A 6039-nucleotide genomic window follows, 5' to 3' on the forward strand; every position below is an offset into this window, starting at 1 on the left:
CCCTCCTCGTGTTGGCATTGACAACAAGCATCACGGCGAGCTCGGTGTACTCAGTCACAACACTTTTGTTTGACTTGCCCCAAAGGTTCTCCATGAATTCTTCCACATAAGCTTATAAGATGATACAATAAGAGTAGAAAACAATAAAATTTATATAGAGATTTAAGTTTACTTCATGTTCACTACCAATTCTACAGAAGACATGTTGCACATGACAAAATGTTGATTCTACAAATAAGCATGAGGTTAATTTGGGTATAAGAAGTTAAGATAATACACTAATATTAAAATACTCTTGTTATAATAGGCATCATAATAAAAGAAAATTCAACAAGGTTTCCATACAAAACTAACAAGGTCCAGAAGGTATAGACCTAGCCCAAAAGAAACTCTCATGCGTTGGTGCATTACTAGGGGGCAAAAGCATCATCTTAATTCACAAACTGGAGAGATTTACATATTAGAGACAACAGGTGCATTTTTAATAGAGCGAGGCCTATTTCATGTTATAAAGTACGTGAAAAGCTACAAGAAGTTGATGAGGGTCAGCGACAGGAGCATCTCGTGGAAGACAGCCGGTGGCAACAGGTCCGTCACATCCATGGCCTACCTACTGTCGGGCGCCCCCACGAGGACAATAGAAATAGAGTGCGATTAACTCATAGCAACAGGAAAACAACAAATAGGTAATTTTACAACAGGAAAACAGTAATTCAAAGAATTGTACTTTTACATGATTACTGTATTGGTTACTTATTTATTCTACAAGGAACCACAATATATTTCTGTAGAAAAAGAACATGTATCCAGTATAATCACCAAACAAATAACGAGCTGGTTCATCTTATCCTAGAATAAAAATAATACCAATAAGTTTCAGGTGAATTTTAGGCAAACAATTTGAGGCGAATGGTTTGAATTTCAGGTGAACAATCTAAATATTTGTGTTCCTCCTTCCTGCAATCTAAACAAAATCACCACAAGTTCTATGATGCATCCAAACTCGTGAAATTTGTGCATAGATCCAAACATGATACTACCTGAACAGGTAGAATAACCTAACAATGAAACTTTTAGTGTATTTGCAGGTACCCAACCTACACAAGAAGTTTTACCTGCAACAGCTAACTAGGAGTGAAGTTGAGCACGGCGTGAGCAGGAGCGGTTGGAGCAGCACGACCGGAGCTAGAGAGGCCACGCATCCACGTCCTACGTGGCGTCGGGTGCCATCGCACAGACGCCAGAGGGGGAGGCCAGTGAAGTAGTGGCGGTCGGGATCAACTGCCCGGGTGGGGAACTTATCCCCTCGTCCGAGGAGATGACCGACCCCTCCCTGCAACGCGATGTGGACGAAATCCGTTCGAGGATCCCATCGATTTCATTGCCGTCCTAGTTGCCGGAGATCCGTGTCCAGTGTGGGTCAAAGAAACCACAAACCCTAGATCTTGCGCCTCCACCGTCCGGCCAGCTCGATGGAGCGGCGTGTAGTGAAGCACGCGCACGTCGACGAGCTAGCTAGTACTCCCCTCCTGCTGTCGCCCATGGCGGGAGATGTCGAAGATGAACACGAGATGAAGTGATGTGGAGGGAGGGAAGCAGAAGATGGTGCACAAAGAAGGAGGGGAGGGGCTTACCGGTGCCGGATCTGGACACCTCTACCCTCGCCGTCGCCGGATGTGGCGGATCGAGGTGAATTGGTAGGATGGTTTTCAAAACCCTAGCTAGCCACACGCGCGGTGGAAGGTGGGGGTGCAGTTTCTGGCCGAAGACAAGGGAGGAGTGGACCTAAGGGAGCTACGGGGCGTGTCGCACACCTCCGGAGCTCGTTGGAACTAGGTGGCGTGGGTGGTGGGGGCGGCGAGGGAGAGAGACGCGATCAAGTGCTTGTGGGTTGGCTCTCCCTCTCGTGGGAGAGACCGAGAGCCAAATGAGCGAGGATTCTTTTTCTTTTTCTTTTCTCCTTTTCTTTAGATAGAAAATGGATGGATGTGGGATGGACAAATGTAGAAATGGATGGATGGACGGATGGACGCCATGTCATCGATCCGTGTCACAGGTAGCTCCACCAATGAGAATAAAGCACATGAATTTCTCCGCCGATTCACTTGAAAGTGAGCCAAATTTAAAGTATAGCTGCCTCATAGTTTGCTCATGTTTTTTTCCAAGAATCATTTTAGGTAGAAAAGTATCTATTAAATCTGGCTAGAAAATAGCAATTGAAGCTGGGCTCACATAGATCAGTTTATTGAGCTCTCCATTGAACTAAAATGGTACTTCCTTCACAAAAATAGTACTTCCTTCACAATGCTCTCCATTGAACTAAAAATTGGGAAAAATATTGAGGGAAATAGGATACATTAAAATGAGCTAAAATTTGGTGGATGGAGGTTTTATGGGCAGTGTCATTCCCGGGTAAGTTTTCAGCAATTATAAAGCAATATAAAATATAGTTGCTTCACAAACTGAAAATATAAAACTTTGCAAATTTGCTGAGGACGATTTAATACGCAAATAGAGCTAATTGGCAATGATTTGGGTAGGAAATAATTTTTCAGTTTCCCTCAACAATTATAAAGCAAAAATATTGAGAGCAATCAAGAAAATATAAATTCCGACCTGTCAACGTACTTATACTTTGTGGCCTTGTCGACACCTATACAAGACACGTAGGAAAAATTGTCGAGTTGTCTGTCCAGTCACCTCTATTTAAGCCTATGACCTTCTTAATTTTGTCATGGATGACCTACAATGCGGGCGTAAATAGAGTTACACATGCGAGTGACCATTTTGTGCAATGGGATTATGACCTTCTTAGTAGAGATGGTCAAAATTTTCTATGGTTTGGACCCTCTTAGATACGTCATGACCTTTTTGTATATTTTAGTCATAGATCCGTGACCAATAAAACAGATGTCATTATTTTTTGTCATAAACGAGCTTATTTCGTGTAGTGTATCCTTGCATCTTGATGCACTCATTGGTGATGAAGATTATATTTCCTCATGCTTGTCTTCACGAAGGTTTCGCCATTTCGATTGGTATCCCTCCTCTTTACAAAGCTATTATTTCTTATCTTCACCATGGGTTGTCACAAGCTTTGGTTTTTAATTTGTTTATTAGTAAGCTTGTGAACCCATTTGCTAGTGTGTGTGTGTGTGTGTGTGTGTGTGTGAAGGATGTGTCTTGCACTTTCTGTCTTATTTTATCAATACTATGTTGACACTTAACACTCATCCTTATATTAGTCTTACTAAGTGCTTTGCCATGACTCACAGATATAATGATTGGTTGAGCCTATTCTCAAGTCAGTTTTGTGCTGTTGCTCAACCATATGTATGTTGAAAATGTTATGTATTTGTAATAGCCCGGAACTGACGCTCCAAAAGATTCCCCTTTTATTCCATTGTCGTCGTGTGATTCGTTTGTTTGTCGCATTCATCATTGCATCATTCGCATCATCTACATTGCATTGGCGCTCTGTTGCCGTCATATTTCAAAAACTTGCATCCGTTATTTGTTGCCGGTTCTCTCTGCTTTTGTCGTAGACCGTTTTGAGACCAACCACACATGCACGCGCCTGCTGCATCATTAAAAATATTGTTTTTAAAAGCGTGTATAAAACTTGGTGTGCACTCTTGTTTTAGTGTAGGTAGGACACCTGCCAAATTTCATCGCAATCGGAGTTAGTTTGATACCCGAACTGTTAAACCTATAGCGGCACTGTAGCCGGTCAAACGTCGGACGTTTTCGGTATTTTAAAACCTGATGTTGGGCTTCCATTTCCATCTCTTCTATGCCTAGCCCCTCTACACAGTGCATAGACACTCCCCGCAACCTAGCCCGAAAACCTCCCGGAACCCGAAATGTACGGTCATAACCGTTGGGTCCGGATCAACCCCGTTATACCCCAAACCGTCATCGGTTTGTCAAATTGACTCCCTAACCTATTATTCCCGACGTATGATCTAAATCGAAGGGTCCGAACCCATCCCGTCTTGTTTATATATAGACCCCCTAGTGTAAAGCCAAACCAAACACTATTTTCTAGGGATCCTCCTAGCCACCGCCACTCCACCTACCTTGTTTTGCGTGCTTGACCAATCCCCTCGTAGCCACTCAAGTTCCCCCGATCCAATCACCTGCAGCCTTTCATCTCCAAGAGACGCCACAACAGCCTCGCAGCCTCGCGGATTTTTCACTGTTTTTATCCTTAAGGCGCAAGTTCATCACGTAACGAACTCGTTTTGAAAGAATTTCACATTTTGACCCTTTTGGAAACGCCATAGGCCGTGGCGTTGCAGGCCTTATGCCAAACGCCAGTCTACTGGACGTTGCAGGCCTCATGTGCAATGCCAGTCTACTGGACGTTGCAACCCTTAGCAGAAACGCCAAGGAGGCTGGCGTTGCAGGCCTCAACCAGAAACGCCATGACTGCTGGCATTTCCTTAGTTCAATACCGCACTACTGTGGTCATCGCCAGCGTTGCAGCCCTACCAGAAACGCCAAGCCTGCTGGCGTTGCAGACTCAACCAGAAGCGCCATGACTGCTGGCGTTTCCTTAGTCCAGTACCCCAATTTCAGTATTTTTTCACTGTTTTGATCCACAAACATAACACCATGATTCAAAGCCATAATTCATCAAAACATAACACCATAATTCAAAGCCATAATTCAAAACAGCATAACCATTCATCAAAACATAACACCATAACATATTTCATAGAATATAGTTCATAGTTCAACAAACATAACACCGTAATTCAAAGTTCATACTGAAGAAGATAAAAACTGGATAATTTAACAGACAACATAGTTCAAAGACAACATCATAACACTCAGAATACGACATAGGTCATAACACTTCACTTCCTCCCTCTCTTTGCAGCCATCTTGCCCTTAGTAACGTAGCCCTCTGGAGTGTTCTGCCAGCCAGGACGTCTGATGTTCCTTGAGCTAGCTCGACGTGTTTCTTCCGTCGGCTGAGTGGGTTGACTTGGCTGTGGAGCATCTTCCATCTACAAAGCCCCAAACTCAATGAAGTCCGGATCCGCGGCCTCGTTGTCGGACTCCTCTTCTTCTTCAATCTCCTCTTCATGTGCTCGGCTAGAAGAAGCATGTGGTCGACTCGAAGACGGACGAGCGGAAGAAGCCCGTGGCCGGCTGGAAGACGGACGAGCGGAAGACTGCACATCCATCGTGTACTGCGCATGTGCCCTCACATCGCTGGACGAAACACCGTGGCAAGAAAGTAAAGCCGCTAGTGTGCGGCACCGATTGGCGACCTTCTGCGCAAGGAAAAGATAATGACATGTTTATATGCTAACAAAGGTACGACAAAACAAAGGTTAACAAGGCATCAAACCTGCAGAGTAGTTCTAACAAGTCCGTCCGTTTGTGGACATGGGGCACGACCAAGGACCACGTTACTCTCGTTGATACATCTCCATAGTTCCGTGCCCTGGATAAAACACATGTGACATACCACCCACAAATAAATGACACTTGTTTATATTTTAAAGGAGGGACGTACCACTCGGTCATGGAGAGGACCATAGTCAAGATGCGCTCCAACTGTCTCCCTAATTGAATTGTTGAATACAGCATCAGCAGCCTCACTCGGCAGTAAGTCCAAGCAATCGAAACGAGTCCAGGCAGCCTTATGGATAACTCTGTACTCTGTACGCATCCACTCCAAATGCCTTTAGTATGCCGCCTCGTCATTGTCGGGTGTTTCATCATTTTCAACTCGATGTTGCCTCTGAGCATTCCACATGTCCACCCAAGTCATGTGGTGCTCCTCCCAATTGATGGCAGTCTTATTGCTTTGCCGATTTGTCCTACAAAGCATTAGAATACTACATCAGTTTCATTTTTTCATGTTAGACATTGATCAACAGGAGAAACACGTGATACAAAAGACTCACTTATGTAGCTTCACACTTGTCTCGACGTAATCCGGCGGGGTGCGTTGTTGTACCCCGAACTGCTTTGAAACACGATGAGGAAGATGCCACTCCACCGCATAAAAGCATATCATCG

This window comes from Hordeum vulgare, chromosome 4H (genome assembly GCF_904849725.1).
Source record: "Hordeum vulgare subsp. vulgare chromosome 4H, MorexV3_pseudomolecules_assembly, whole genome shotgun sequence".
NCBI classification, from domain to species: Eukaryota; Viridiplantae; Streptophyta; class Magnoliopsida; order Poales; family Poaceae; genus Hordeum; species Hordeum vulgare.